A 17744-nucleotide genomic window follows, 5' to 3' on the forward strand; every position below is an offset into this window, starting at 1 on the left:
AAAATTTGAGTTTGACAAAAAAACCAATTTTTATACTTCAATCAGCAGAGCTAGAATTAAATATGAAATATTAATATTAAATTATAAATATTAATTACGAAATATACTATAAAACATGCATTTTTCGCATTCTTATAATCGAAATATGCAATAATATTAATTTTATTCAATATGCATTTTATCCAAAATATGCAAAAACATGGAAAATAAAAACACTACCATTCATATCATCATGAGGTGATTCGTGGACATTACTGACAAAATCAATAATCAGAAGTCGCAAAAAAAAACATGCTTTTGCATACAAATCCTAGCCCTGATTATCGCCGACCGTTCCGGCAGACGATCGTATCAAAAAAGGTGCCGTGATGACGCGGTTTCGAGAGTGACGATATTCGCCGATTGGTTATAGTCCGTGTTTTTATGTGACAACAGCAGTGGTGGTGACGATGACAAAAAAAAAATAAAATAAAATAACAAAACGCGGATCCAAAAAGTAGTACCGCGGAACTGATACTCATCCTACTGATACTCTCTATATGGTTTTCGCTCTGCATACTGTCGGTGAGCAATGAAAAAATCGAATGAGCATCTTACCACCGAACTACGTAACCTGTCACGTACTTCCGCATGGCGTTATTTTGTCTAGATGACTTCAATTAAGGGCGCGGGGTCACCACGCCACTATGATTTGCCTCGGAAATAAAGGTAAGAACCGCGTAATGTCTTGTCCGACCGTATGGCGTTTTGCGCAGTTCGAATGTTGCTCCCGGATCAATCGTTCGTTTAGATTATCGAACGCATTGCTCACTTCTACACATCCGGAATTGCGTCTTCTTTAACACTCGCGACGTTTGGTGTGTCTATATGACAGTCGATTTTATCTTTTCACAATAGTCTCATCGTGCACACCTCACAACGAAGACAGTGCTTACACATTTTGTGTCAACATAATCTTAACTTCGATTTTTAAAATTCAAACTCATTAAGTATATAATATATTATTTAATATGTGTCAAGCATAGGCGTGTCTAGACCTTTGACGCAGAGGGTGCAACCTGGTGCGAACCCAAGGGACTAATGGGCCCTAGTCCTCTTTTTTGAACAATTTTTCTTAATTCATGGTGTCACTTTAAATCGCAGAGGGTGCAGGTGCATACCCTGCACCCCCCGTGGACACGCCTATGGTGTCAAGCAATCAAGGATTTATTTAATAAGGATAGTTGTATACCAGGCGTCCAGCCATCTAAGCGTTTCTTATGGAAACTGAGACAGCCAATCCAACTACGGGCCTACGCCGGATAAGCAGTGATGCCAACCTACAAAAAATGTAGTATGGTGAATATCAAATTTTAATAGTACTTACCCACCTATTACCCTTACCATCGTAATATATTTACACATCTATATCTATATCTATATTTACACATCTATATCTATATCTATATCTAATATCTATATCTATATACTATACTATATAAAATGAAGTTGCTTTTTTTTGTTCGGGATAAACTCCGAAACGGCTAGACGAATATGGATGAATTTTTTTCTAGTGTGTTCGTCGTTGTCAGGACAAAGTTTAGATGAAATAAAATTTTTGAAAAATCCACCGAAAAGTAGGAAACTTGGATGTCAAAAATACAATAGTGGCGCCATCTGTCCAGAAATATATTAATTAAATAATTATTTATTTTTGTTTATTGTAATGTTGCTATTGGTAGCTGTCGCCCCCGGAGATTCAGACTTCAAATAATAGGAAAACAAGACCACAATCAGATGATCATATTTCGATTGTATATTGTTCTATGCAAGGTGGATTGATTGGTTCAATGGTGTTACCATAGATAATAAAAGAATGGATAGGCTATTTCTATATTAACTACATAGGGGTTTGCAGGCCGGAATGTGGATGAGAGACAGATTGCTTTTTATATAGTGTTCTCACTTTAGTAAGGGGTATTATCATTTATTTTATAACAATTTTGATATCTTTATACTGATAAAACCCCTTGTAACCTCATTTTTCATGCCCGTGCGATAAGGCCTGATGGCCTCATTTAATATCTATGGATGGCCTATCCATTCTTTTATTATCTATGGTTGTTACGATCCGCCCGACGATATCCCCTCAATTGTATTCGTAGTTTATCGTATATATTGTTTATCAACATGCCATCCAGAAAAAGGCCTTCTATTGGCCGTGACACAAATGATTCAAGAAAACAGAAAAGACATCGTCTAGATAAATGCAATGAAGAACAATTGCAGCGATGCCAACGAGGGGTTATTAATCTGGAATTAGTAGCACTACATTATGAACCAGACGTCGATTATCACTTATACTTTAGGTTTTAGTTAGAGTTATGTCCATTTTGTCCATTTTGTTCTGCGTTGAAATTCCAATTTGAAACTCCTTCAATGTGTTGCTCTAATGGCAAAATAAAATTAACACCTCTCAAGAATCCACCCGAACCGTTATCGTCGCTCACACCAGGAACAACTCCAGAGTCAAAACTCTTTCTACAATAAAACATTCGAAAATACAACAGCTGCTTCCAAATGACGTCGTTTGGAGCAAAATAAATCAGAGGAGGTGGTTTTATGAAAACGTTCAAGATTCAAGAGGACAAATAAAGCTAAGTCCCTGCTTTTATAATATAGATTTTTTGTTTTGGAAATGAATTCAACACACATTTTAAGTCTTTAAGACATATAAGAGTTAGGATTTTTGACGGGCTACGAAGTGCACGGGTTCAGCTAGTGTAGCATAAATATAATTTTTTCATATTAAAGTGAGTTATCATTGTTATCAGTAATATATGATATAGGCGTTATCCTTATTATTTTAATCCAATCTCATATTTACACATGGGTTATGGGTGCCAAGATATGTGTCACCTACCCATTTCCCAGTATACCCACCCACTTCACATAATTCATTGTAGTAATCACTAATCGGCAATCGTTATACTTGGGTACAGGCATCGGCACCTCTGCCTAAAGTATAAATACTTACTAATTAACTACTCGTTAAAAATTTAATTATTATAAATGAGAGTATTCCTTAAAAATTCCCTCCATTGGGATATGCAATTTAACATATTGTGTTATCATTCAAAAAAATTAGAACTTCAACATTTAAACGATGAAAATAGTAAAAATACATTTTTTATCAAAAATTTTGTTTTATAATGACTTAAAATTATTATACCTATGTTCAAAAAATATTTTTGAAAACGTTATTAGTAGAGCCCGGAACCTGATGCATTTGCATCTTTTTTCTAATGCGCACATTCAACGCTCGTTTATACAGAAATTTGATTCATGAAGTAAATAATTTAATGGTACCTACAATTTGTATTTTGCATTTTTAAGGAAATTTATACTTTACTGTTATATATTAGTATTTTTGCACTTTTTTTTTTACATATATTTGCATTTGTCTTGTTGAAAGTTACACATGATGCAGTTTTCATTAGTTTGTCCATTTTTCAATGTGTATTATCTATTTTTTTTTTTTTTGTCGAGCGACAAAAAAAAAGAAATTTTACTAAAAGTACCTAGTATTTTTTAATATATAATTTTATTTAGTTAAATAAAAATAATTTTAGTAATAAAGAATAATATAATATAACAATTTTAATTATTTTATTTTATTTTTGTATCAAAACATTATTTATCTATTTTTACAGTAAAATATACATTTTTAATATCATTTTTTAACATTTTTACGTCATTAATTCATTATATTATGCATTTTTATATATTTTTAGATCAAATTCCGGGCCCTAGTTATCAGTTATCAAGATAATAATTGTATACTTTTCACATTTTTAATATATTGTTTAATTCCTTCATAATATGCCGGGTTGCATAAAAGTGTATTATTTTAATGGATTACTTAAATTTAATGAACCAGTCCGTGGTCCACTAAATTAAGTTAAAAGGACAATTAGCTTAATATTTTAATCAATACAATATTATACCTATATAACCGCGAACATGTCGATAATTTATTAATAATTATTAATTATGTTTTGAGTTTATAATTATTAATTTCAGATAAAACAAAATTACGGTTTCTAATGTTGCAGAAAGTAATGCGTATTTTGAACGAAGAACGGACTAATATAAATTAAAACTTCATTAAAATATTCATAAATAAATATTAAAAAGGCAAAAAATTCATAAATAAATATAAAAAAGGCGAAAAAATTTTATGCGATGGCCGGGAATCGAACCCGGATCAACTGCTTGGAAGGCAACTATGCTGACCATTACACCACCAACGCAGTTGCGGAATTGTATCTAATAATATTTATTTAACACTAGTTGTATTATAGCTCAAAATTAAATTAAATAGGTGAGTTGATTCTCGAGACCTATTTTATATATTAATTGATTCCCGGGTTCAAACAAACTGAAATTTTAATTAAAATAAACAGTCTATACTATTAATCATATACATTTTAAAATTCCAAAACTAAAAAAAAAAAATCGTAAGAAAATATGGTGCTTCAAAAGTATAAATTAGAGAAATTTCAGTAAATGAATATACTGACAACCTACGTCCTATAAAGCTATCTACTATTCTACATAAAAAAATTGTAAAAGTTTAAATTTTAATGATATGAAAATTAAAAGAAAATATTTGAATAATATTGATAAACACCTCCTTGTGTTGTCTTTAGATAACTTTTAATGGTTCCCAAAATAATATTACCAAGTAAATACACCAATTAGTACTAATTAGTACTAATAAATAATTATATATCAAAAGATCTGGGCATATTTTTTTATTTTAGCTGAGATTCATAAAAATTATTTCTACCTAAAATCAGACCCGAATATACAAATAGACATTATGAAATTTTTTTTTCTCGGGCTTAGTTTTCAATAATTGCTCCAACTCGTTATAGGGGTCCCGTAAAAAATGGGAGACCATTTTTTTAACTATACATAGGTAGTATTAACTATACATAGTACATATTTTTATTTGTAGATTGTTTGATGATCAAAATTCAAGTCATATAATACCTAATATAATATGTCATATGAATATACTGTATATTGTATACATTAGACATTTTTTTTTTTTTAATGTTTAATAAATGGTTATCGTACATTTTTCAAACTAAGCAATACACTTTATTTTAAGTTAATTTCTTTGGTATTGTTGGTAAAAAATCATTTTTTTTTTTTTAATTTCTAGAAAAAAATAAATATATTAATTAATTAATTGGTTTTGTAATCAACCAATGATACATTTTTTGTGTCTTTAAATTTAAAACCTTGAATGTTAGATATATTTTATCTACTGCAACCTTCGTAAATTCTTATCCCCGTGTAATATACGCATATATAACAGTTAATTTATTTTGATTGTTACCTATATATTTTATCAGGTCAATTTTGTACATTTGGTAGAACCAACTCTTTAAAATTATATCTGTTTTTGTCGAATAAGAAGGTTAAAAAGTACAAATGAAAGAAGCTAAAAATTATTGTAATATATTTATTATTAGACAAACAATTTTTATTTTATCTCGAAAGGTATTGTTTAATGTTTTTAATTAAGTTATTACACGCACCCGACACACTTGACTTTTATCAATTAATTTTTAAGAAATATAATTTAGCATTTTTATTTTTTGATGATTTTCAATTTTCATTCTTTAGAGGATACAATTTGATTTTCGATTATGAACGTTTAAAAAAAAAGTCAGCATATTTTCAAGATTCAATAAGTGGATAACTAACGCTGGTTAAAAAATCTTTACCTTTTGTTTTGTAAGATGCTGAACCAAAATTGGAGTTCGTTTCATCAATATAATGCGAAAATAAAAGGTTTTTTCTCTATCATATATCGACCTACATATTATAGTAACCTATCAATAAAATATATAAATATCATTAGATATTTATTACCTATACTTTATTATTTTTATAAATTAGATTAATAGATAAACTAAGGTATATTCATCAATTTTTGAATTGTACGTTTTTCATGATTTCGATGTTTTTTCGATGTTCCCCATAAAATTTTTAAACCTTTGTGGCTTATATATATATACCTACGATATAATACTAATATAGGTATCATAATATAGTACCGTACGTAACTTTCCACGTGTTTATAGTTACTTATAGGACAGCTATAGTACCTATATCTATAAATTATCTACCTATATCAAAAGCGCTTTATTTAACTTGGTACCTAAATAGCAGAGTTGGCCACAACAAGGCTCGCGAGACGCATGCGGCTCCCGAGTGAGTGTCATGTGGCTCTTGACACCAAACTTAAAGTAAAATTCATATAATATGTATAAAAAGCACTTCTCAAAAGTAAAATCCCATTTCTTAATGTGTACCCACTTGAACAATAATTCTCTGTGTAGTGTAAAAAATGAATGTTCCTTTATTTGTTATAAAATTAAAATTGTGTTTTTATTTTATAAACATACTTAGGTACCTATATTATTAACAATGTGGCTCACTTCGAAATAGCTTCATAAATTTGCGGCTCCCAAAATTAAGGTTCGTGGGCACCACTGTATAGTGTATATAGACTTTGATATAAACTGAAAGGTGTTTATAATATTTACTATATCTATATATTTTACAGCTAAGTCTTTGGGTGGTATTTGAAAGCTGTATATGTGCATACCTAACGGGTATACCTAGGTATACCTATGTTTAGGCGTTCAATTGAATTTACAATCACTGCATTATACCTAAGAATTATAACAGTTTAGTCGTTTCTCTAAACGATTGATTAATTAATTCTTGGCACCTTGCAGGTTGGTTTATGACTTAAGGTATAATATACTATATATATATTATGTTCATAACAGGCATAATTTGTAATAAACCAAAAAAAAAAAAAAAAAAAAAAAAACATAAAAATAATTAATACTACAAAACAAAATGGATTGTAATGAGGATTGTAGAACCAAATATTATACACCACATGCAAGCAAAATTGGTTGGTATACAAAACGCCAACAGTATCATTATAAGTAGGTACCTATATGTTTTTGTTGTTAATGTAAGCCGTGAGAGTTTTTTAAACAAATTTTACGTGAATAAAAGGGTGGGGATTATGTTTGTTCTTATGTGATCTCCATAATTTTTATCACACAGAAATTTTGTTAGACGCTGTACATATTACATATTGTATATACGATATACATATAATATTATACCTATTCACATTTCTACAATAATATACAGTTTTAAGAACATTAACTAAGTATACCTATATTGATTTTGTGACTACATATCAATACGTATAGTATGAATTTGAATAAAGCCATACGTAATTAGTATTTTTACTAATCTATTTACTATTATTTGATGTGATTTATTATCATTTGTATTTTCTTATTGTGGGTACAATTTTGTGATCCCGGTTAACCTTTTGCTCGGTATCCGAAGTCCGCGCGTAGAATTTCAAATCTGGATTAGTTAAAACGGTAGATAGAAACTCCATTTTTTCTAAATCTTTATGTAACTCTTTAGTTTTTATAAGCGTCTTTAAGTAGCCAGTTCTATATTCGCCTCCAACTTCTGGTTGATAAGTCGTCATTTTTTCAATGTATAGGATTCGTTTTTATTTTATTATTAGTTATTAGTTTATTGCCATAGATTCATATAATATTATACACTATTACTCGTTTTATTCAGTCTTAAGTAAAGCCAGTTTTATCATAAATATTATTATACAATATACATAATTCAATAATGGTAATATTTATGTTCTTACCTAGCAGCTTTATATATAGAGTTATTAATTGAGTGCATTTAAAAATGTTACACTCATTAAAAATATGTACAAGAATATAATTGATCTAAATAATAGTAGAATTCGATTGAATACCATAAAATTATAAATCAGGGTTATAACTTGAAGTATTATACGATTTGGAGAATAAATAAAATATTTTTCACAATTTTAATATTGTGCTATATACAAGAGCGTAGCTAGAAATTGCATTGGCGGAGATGAGCAACTAAATGTATTTTAAAATTTTATTAAAAATTAATATATCTGTTAGCTATAAACGGGGATTTAGTGTGTTTATTTAAAACGCCTAAGCTGTTTTCAGATTTTCTTTAATTCACGTGGATGGTAAATATATCTTCAAATGAAAAAATTACTAAATTCTTTATATAAATTACAAATATTTATGATTCAATCAAAAAAATAATACATATTACTTTATATCGACGCACTTAATTTTACCTTTGAAGTAAGTTTGATTGTCAAAGTTTGGTAGTTTATATTGAATTAAACTCATCGAAGGAACAATTATTTACATTATAGGGTCAAGAGTTATTTAATTCAAATTTATAAGCACAATTATCCAATATAATTATATTCTTGTTGAGTATTGATTTCATTTAAATGTATATAATATTAAAAGTAGCAAACCAAAATTGTTATTGGTTGAGCTTATTGAATGTTAATTATTATAAAAATGTTATCAGTAGAAATTTGTCGTAATGAATATAATATTGAATGAATATATAAAAAAAAGAAAACATTTGAATTAGAATTGTTTCAAAATAAATACTTTAATAATTTACAAGTTTGAATTTCGATTTTTATATTTACATTTTATACAACTAACCTCATTTGTTAGTACCTATATAAGCTAGTATAATTCATTTTTATTTATACATAATATATATTTTTATAAATATTTTAATTTATACACTTATAATCTATATAGATATTAGACATGATTTTTAAGTCTAATAGCAATAAAGTCTGAATAAGTATAAAATGTTGTAATTTAAATTAATAATTTTATTCTATCAAATTTGATAGACGCAAGACGAGTCGTAATAATGTTTCTATATTTTAGGGTGATGAAAAGTTTAATTTAGTCTTGTTTAAAAATACTAGTTGCCTATGTCAAATCTCTGAAACGAAAAACGCTTTTAGGGTTGCGGCTATTATATTATAATCTCAATTATTTGATCAGATTTGAAAAAAAAATGTAAACCTCTTGTTTCTTCAACCTTTATGGTCTATCTTTATCGTCATTGAAATATTTTTTGTTACAAATCAATACATTTAATTTAACTTTTTCTCTTTGTCAGGAATCAAAAAATAATAATTCCGATAAAATATTTTGTAAAAATTAAAAACTAAAAACCATTTTATATAAAATGTATATTTTATACAGTGGAATCCACCATTTTCCAAGTATGCCCTCCCCTTCTTAATTATTATTTATTCAAATTCTGAACCATGACATTTTAAGTATACTTGAGTTCCATTTTTTCAATTCTATACATTTTTAAAACATATTTTCATAGGTATAAAATGTCCTGTCGTGATAGAAACTTATTTTTCCAAATGAGGTCGAACCTTTTTATTATAAATTGTAAAATAAATAAATTTTCTGAACGTTACAAAGTTCAAATGATTGAAATCTAAATTATTACAATTTATATATACGACGGACATTATAGTCCTCAAAAAGATTTTACATAAATATATCGAATGGATATTTAATATTGAACCTTTAGCACTTATTAAATTCAAAATTTTTTTCTGATTTTAAATTGTTGATAGATTATTATGGATAGATATAAATTAAATAAATTAAAATAAATCATCATAGCCCTTTTAAATAACTTAAAAACTATTCGTTGAATATCGATTTAAAAATTTTAATATTCTCCAAAAGTCATCTGATTTTAAATGTACAGCAAAAGTGTGGTTTTCTCCTTTTTTTTTCAATGAATTTGTATCATCAAAGTACACTATTTATTTGAACGGTACAAAAAACCAGAATTTTAATAAATTCTTCATTAAAAAAAAATGTGATGGTAATAGTAACCACTCTTCGTTTTTAATTGGTGTATAAAAATATATGAGCATATTTTAATTAACATTTTTATGAACATTTATAAAAAAAAAATTTAAGGAGTTCAACAATAGATTATTTAAGAAACTCTATACCTGGTATAGAAATTACATGATATTAAACATCCACAAAATGTATCACTATTCACTGTTATTTGTTTTTAAGTAATCCCAAAAAAACAAACTCGGTTATGTTCAATATGCTAGGCTTGCATATACATTTATGTTTTTCTTTAATTTCTTTTTGATGTTCTATGTACAATTTTATGTCATTTGTCATTTTGAAATTTACTTTTCATTTTTTTTTTACTTTTGATCCCTAATAGTAACAACAAAGCCCAATTTCTGAGAAACACCCTCAAAGTTGAAAATCGAAACATTTTTACTCCCTCAAAAAGTTGAAGCCCACATTATTGTATATTCAATATCACATATTTAGTATTTTGGTAGCACAGACAATTTCACTTAATTAGAAATATTAAATATTGTGTATCCTAGTAACGATATTCGTAGATAGTGATTACATTTCGCGGTTATACTGTTTGATTTTGAACCCAAGTATACATTGTCAGAGAAGAGTTTTGAAATTATACACCAATGTGGCAATATATACCTGTTTAACAAGAAAATGGGTTAACAAACAGGGATAAACTTACACATGAATCTCATTAATTTAACGTGTTAATTAAACAATACTTTTCAGACGTTAACTCAGGAAATTTTGGTTAAGTAGAGACCATTTAAAATTACAGTTGAATTTGGGTTATGGTTATTTGCACCATGAAATATATTTGTATTTTACCTTTTTATCCAGCATTTATCTATATAAAAATAGTTTTAAAAATAACATCTCATTTGGTTGGTAGTTATATACCACTAGAAAATATATTGTTTACAATTATTGCATGATACGTGATAAAATTTCCATTCATAAAACCAGTATGAGTAATAATTTAATATTTTTTGAAAAAAATATTTATTTCAATCTGATCTACCTAATTAAACAATAATGAACATAGATGACAGAAGATTAAGAACAACGACATACAACATTTGAAGACGAGCGACCATTCAATATCAAAATCTCAGAGTTTAATTATAAACATTTATAAACAAAAAATGTAGCTATTAGCATATTAGAATCCGTTTATAAAAGTAAGTATGCAGGCATATATATTTTTTTTCCAAAAATAATAAAAAATATACAATTGATGGAATATTGTCATGTAGATATAGATACCTATAATAGCTAATCCCATAAATTATAAAAATCCTACAACTAAAAACACTAAAGAAGCAAATTATTATTTTCACTACCCACAGAAAAATCAACACTAATGTGATTGGAAAAAATTTACTCAATAATTTCAACTTCAAAAGTAAATAATGATAGAGTATTTCAAACTTTCAAAATGCAGTAACTATATCTGACATAATTTAATGAGTTTATAAGTATTGAGAACACCAAAAAGTACCTAAGCGTATTGAAATAGTATTTGGTCATTTGTTGTAATGATGATGTTATACTAAAATAGGCGTATAAATAAAAAAAAATTAATATAATATACTTAAACAATATATTAAAATATATTTAATTTTAGATTCTGAGCGGAAGGACCAAAGGTTTTGATTTTACGGCAATGTTTTTTTTTTATGTTTAAAATAGTATAAATTATAAAATATACCTATGCTTCAACATTGAGGGTGGTTTTCAGTAAATAATCTTAAAATTTGGCACTTTTGGACAGTCAATAACCAATGTTAGATAATTTTAGCTGTTCAAATTAATTATGAAAAAATAAAAATAAAATTATGGAAAACGGAAATTTATACGTCTCATTAGTATATGACAACATTTATTTTGTTTTATTATTGCAATTAATAATTCATTAGCTAATTACCTGGGTATGAATACTACATTTTTTCATAAAATATAAATAATACAATATTTTTTACATACCTACCTAATATTATTTAATATTTTCAAACAATTTTAACTCTAAGAATTATGACATTCATAGACATTTCTAACAAAAATTTTTAAAAAATTTGGTATTATTTTTATAGTTAATTATGAAATCGGAAACAACATAATGATTTTTCACCTAATAGTCTAATGATTTTATAATTAATGTGATGTAATTCAAAAAATATTATTTATAGAAGTTTAAAACTTTTCACCATTACATAAATTATTATTTTCTATATTGAAAATATTTGGACAAATTTACATTTATTTATAATTAATAGACTTAAGATCACTGTTCTATGGTACATCTACATTGACTTATGATTTAATTTTATACAATATAAAATTTTTAGTTCAACCTATGATTACCTTATTATTAATATAATAATAAGCTATAACTACCTAGCCCTCATAAGCTATAAGACACAGTAAATTCAAAAATTATGTAATCTAAACAAAATTTAGTTTATAACAAATATTCAGATGAATATACTGTAAGTCTAACATATTGCCTTGTAAAAATAATATGAGTAATATTCAACCACCTACCTAAAATGCCATAATATTCGTCGAAAAGAGTGCATATATTATTATACTTGCGGCATAATTATTGTATAAAATAGTTATAATACAATAATTTATAATGTACCTTTCAAGTATTATATATTACGCTGTAACAAAACCCAAATAATTCATTCATATTAATTTATATTTAATAAAATAACTTATACCAATACTAAGGGACAACTTGAAAAATAAGTTATTTAATTAAATATTTATATATTCATATTTATGTATTTTAATTATTCCATTACATTTTTCAAGTAAATTTACATAGAAAAACATATTATATCATGCTTTAAAAAGTAAAATGTATGATTTAAAAAAAAAATAATGGTTTGTATAAAAATCCGTTTTTCTACAAAACATTCAAATGTCATTTACGGCATTTTAGCTTGTGAGAGTTCAAAATTGTTTTTTTGTAACCAATGATTTACTTTGTTTTTATCTCATTTATATTTTATACAAATCATCTCATCATTTCATTAAATTAACGTTGAACGTTATAAATAAATAATTCTAAATAGTTAGGTATTCAATATTACACTCACAATTTTTTATGATAAAAAAAACATGGTTTATTTGATGATTTGACTTATAAATTTAAAATTGTTTTCTGATTTTTGTGTTACTAGAAATCTATTAGCATTATAATAAGTCATAGCTTGAACAATTCTTAGAAATAAAATAGTAATTCATAGCCGAGAATCTCGGACTTGCAGGATGTCGTCCAAGTATAATCTTTAAAAGCCATTAACAAAAATCAGTGTCAGCTGATTTATTTTAACCCAGCCTCGGTAAATGACATATTATAGTAATAGATATAGAAGAATAAGCAATTATTAGTATTATAAATCAAACAGTAGTATCTATCGATGAATCGATCTGAATTCGGTATTGGTATGATATGATATTCTGATATTTAATAGGTATTGTATCGTTGTCACAGTATTTTCGATTCAGTGTCTAACCTACCTATAGTGACACATATTATTGATACATGTGGTTCTACAAAATACATTTAATATTGTCACTGCCGGAAATTTGTCAGTGGAAAACGCGTAGAGCTTACAAATGCCGACGGATAATACATTAATACGTTTGTACTTCAGCGGGTATCATCGGAACCAATAAACTACAGAACAGTTAACAGTGTATATAAACACTGCGACAACGATTATGTTATCGACTTGTCAGTTACGATAGTAATATACCTACATGTAGATTATGGTTCGGAAGTTTATTTCAAGAGATTAACACCAGTGTACTGTGTCTACTTTATACTAGTAATGCCAAAAAAAAGAAAAAAATACACAAAAGAAACTTTAAAAAAAAGTAGGTTACTGCAAGGTACCTTGAGTATTAAATATTAATGCGACTCCGCTACATAGGCACATGCCAGAATCCAGATTATAGGCTATAGCCGGTATGTAGTGGATAAAAAATGTACTTAATACTTACTTTTATATTATATTACACAAGTCAGTGATTAAGGATAAAAAAGCGTTAAAAAAAATTCGTAAATAATCCTCATCTTTTTTTAAAGTGAAACGGAACTGGTTGTCGTATCTCGATTTTTTTTGTTAAATGACATTTTCTTAACATCATTTATTTTGAAAGAAACGATTTACAAATACTACTAATTAGATACTGACAACTTGACTAGTATACATTGTAATTAATTTTAATTTTTATGATTTAAGATTAATGTTTGAAGTAACTTAAAACATCTCCCCCCTTCCAATTGCGATGGTGGTGTAATGGTCAGCATAGTTGCCTTCCAAGCAGTTGATCCGTGTTCGATTCCCGGCCTTCGCACATATATTTTGCATTTTAAATATTACAAATAGCTTGTGCATTACACTTGATAGTAAATAAACTTATACACATATAATAAATGAATGTTTAAGTATAATATCAACGAATTTTTTTTTTAAACACAAACCTGCTGCGTTAAGTTTGAGTTTGAATTCTTTACGAGATTTTTAATAAAATTCATAATGAAACGAAGTTTATACTTAATATTAATATTTTATAATTCATTTTTGTTTTTAGTACTATATTTAATTACGCATTTCACCAAGATAATATTTTGGTCCATAAACATAATTGCACTAAATATGCTTTAAATTGTAATTAATTTTACTATTTTTATAATAAAGCATTAAGTAACAAAATAATAATAATAATAGTTAACACACTGTTAAGAGCATAATAAATGATTTTTTTTTGAACTCATGTAATAAAATTACTTTTCAATCAAAAATTAGTTACATAATTCTTATAAATTATAATGTTATTATGTCTATTGATAAAGTCATATGGACAATAATGCAAGTAAGCAGGAGAATAATGCAACTACGAATACACGATCCCTATTCATTTTGTGGTTCAAAAAGTTAACAAAAAAAGTATGTTATGAAAATTATGATCTGACAAAGACCGCGTATAAAAATATTTCTAAATGAAATTTTATCGTTTCACCATCAAAATAAGATATATTTTTTTCATCTGAAGAAGACCACGAATCGCATTGTATTAGTATTACACTGTTATTCAAATACAAGTAGTATACCTGCCTTGGTTTATTATATTATAGGTACTATAACGGCGTCTTTGACACATTAAAACGTGAGGCGATGAAATAATGCTTTTCTTTGTACGTTATATTCACATATTATTATTATTATTATTATTATGTTCAAGACATGCATTTTGATCTAATTTGCAAAACAAAATGTATAGAGTTCGAATGTGTTTTGAACGTTAAAAAATATGGGCTCGCTTCTGTTTTAAAACAAACTAAAAATAAAAATATGACAAACTTTAACAACCATCATACTTTGCTATTTTCCCCACTTTACGCAGAGCATAAATATCGTGCTCGTGGCAGGCGAGCAGGACACAAAAGAAGAGTTCACGTCACATACAATATAATATATAAAATATATTATGGTATAACATAGTAATGGTAAATGTATAATGTTTATTATATACAGGGTGATTATTTTAAGTGGGTACACTAATTATCTCGAAAAGTATTTACTTTTTTCAAAATATTTTTTTTACATGGTTTCATGTTGTTAAAAAATCAACGTTTTTATTAAAAAAATTATATTTTTTTATCCTTATCATCTTTTAAGTTTTTTACGTTTTTGAATGACAACAGAGTTTTGATTTCATATTCCAAAGCAGAATATTTTTCTAAGTATTTTGATTCATAATAATCGAATTTAGGACGAGTAGTTTATGAGTTATATGTATTTAAAGTTGTGATTGGCAGAGTGGAGAGGTACGGGGTTATCCTGCAAAATGTTTGTCCACTACTCCGCTTGTCTAAACTTTAAATATATATTATACATAAATAATACGGCGAACACGCGTATTACACAATCAAATGCCTGTTACTGAATTAATCATGTGTATAATAATATTATATATTTATGCGGTATACCTACATAATACATATGCATGTGATTAGATCCACGCTATACACACTTATTATAATAGTTGCTGGTGGATAATATGAGTGGTAAAAAACTATATAATTTAAGAAAATTCTTACAGAATTTCTCGCTGCCATTATAATATATCCCAAGAATTTTTCACCATCGCCCAAAGCAGATGATTTCGATGCAACGTTATCCGATATCTATTAAGTTAAGAGTGAGGTGAAAATAATGCTGGTATTCATAAGTAGAGTTTAGAGATAATTTTTATATAACATCGACAAATAGGTATTAATTATTTTTATAACGACATTCTATTATACCATTATTATAGCAGTCTGTAAAATTATAAGCATTTTTGACAAGAATTTTATGTATAAGATACATAGCCAAATTCGTAGATATACGCATTGTCATTATTATTATAATTATTTATTTTCAACTGAAGTAGCCAACATTTCCGTCATTTGCACTATGGTGGTATTTTATACTGCCAACCCAATATTGGTTTTACAAGCCGGGTTTTCGTCTAGTTCATACTAAAGCTTTGTTCAAATAATGAACGACTGTATAAAATATTTATGATACATCGAGACATTAAGTAATAATAATCTACTTAAAACCTACGTGAAGAGTCGACATACCTCTTGTGTAATAATTATAATCATACGCACTTCGAGAATCACTTGAATCAATAATAAACGGTCAAATCATACGCACACGCACAGAGCTAATAAAAGGTAACTTTCAGAGGGAGATAAACAAAAACTAGAATCTCAAACACATTTTTCAAAAGAGCTCATTCTGTATGATTTTAGTAATATTAGTTATAAACAATTTATTGTAGCGTACTTATTATTTAATAATTCTTAGTTTATAGAAAAGTTCACATTTCTTTATTAGTTTTGTAAATGTAAGTTTGTGACTTATCTAAACTAAAATTTAAAAATCCTACCTCTTTTATGGCTCAAACTGTGTGTTAAATTCGTTTCCTGTGATTATACTAACAGTATATTTTTATATACATATAACGACGATGGTTCAAATATATTAAGCAATAATCTTACAACGATATTCAATTTAGTTTATCATTATATATACATTTTTTTGTTTTTTCGAGAAAAGTCTGACAATTTAAATATTCAATTGAATGATATTTGGGCCAATTATTTTTCGACTTAGCGTTTTAGCTTATCTTCTGCCCATAGGTTTAATTTATCTCTGCACTAAATTTCGTCGCAATCGGTTAAGTAGTTAAGGAATGCATAAAGGACAAACAGATAGACTGACAAAAAACAATTTGTATATTTTAGAAGTGCATATTTCGTCGATTTTCATTAATTTTTGCATATTTGTACGCATATTTAATATATTTTTCTAAAAAAAAAATAATTAATTTTAAATAATGTTACATAACCCCGCCAATAACGCAGAAATCGTACGTCATATACGTAAAACTCAATAGATATTATTTTTTGTGGTTATGTAATGTTATTTCCTATTGTCTGCTATAATAAATAAAATATGTTTATATTTAACGGTGTGGTTCACATTTAGTCTTATCTCTCCAATAATGACATCAAATGATGTTTGTGGGCGCGGCAAGTGCCTAAATACAAATAATAGGCTGGCTTGTTCGCCTTAAATGAAAATAAATAAATGAGCCTTATAATAATAAAATGTAATAAAAACAATGATTTATAGAAAAATGATAATAAATATAATAATAATAATTTATGCAATAAGAAATATTTGTGCAATAACAATAATAATAAGTATAATAACAATAATTCGAGTAATAACAATAATAATACTGGCCTTATAGCTGCACAATGACTACAATAAAATAATGCAATAAAAATATTACAAGAAAAATATGTGGCCC

The 17744-nt window shown here is 27.0% G+C and overlaps 1 protein-coding gene and 2 non-coding genes across 5 annotated transcripts in view; 1 reads left to right on the forward strand and 2 right to left on the reverse strand.

The window, feature by feature from the left end:
- Positions 1-17744, reverse strand: part of LOC107170355 (G protein-coupled receptor dmsr-1-like) — a 118823-nt gene that overhangs the window by 50900 nt on the left and 50179 nt on the right. The gene's annotated exons all lie outside the window — the stretch shown is intronic.
- TRNAG-UCC (transfer RNA glycine (anticodon UCC)) lies at positions 4221-4292 on the reverse strand. The gene has a single exon. It is a non-coding gene; the product is annotated as a tRNA-Gly (tRNA).
- On the forward strand, positions 14157-14228 carry TRNAG-UCC (transfer RNA glycine (anticodon UCC)). The gene has a single exon. It is a non-coding gene; the product is annotated as a tRNA-Gly (tRNA).

The sequence above is a fragment of the Diuraphis noxia genome, unplaced genomic scaffold, assembly GCF_037042655.1.
Source record: "Diuraphis noxia isolate RWA-SAM2 unplaced genomic scaffold, SU_Dnox_SAM2 contig0002, whole genome shotgun sequence".
Classification (NCBI taxonomy): domain Eukaryota; kingdom Metazoa; phylum Arthropoda; class Insecta; order Hemiptera; family Aphididae; genus Diuraphis; species Diuraphis noxia.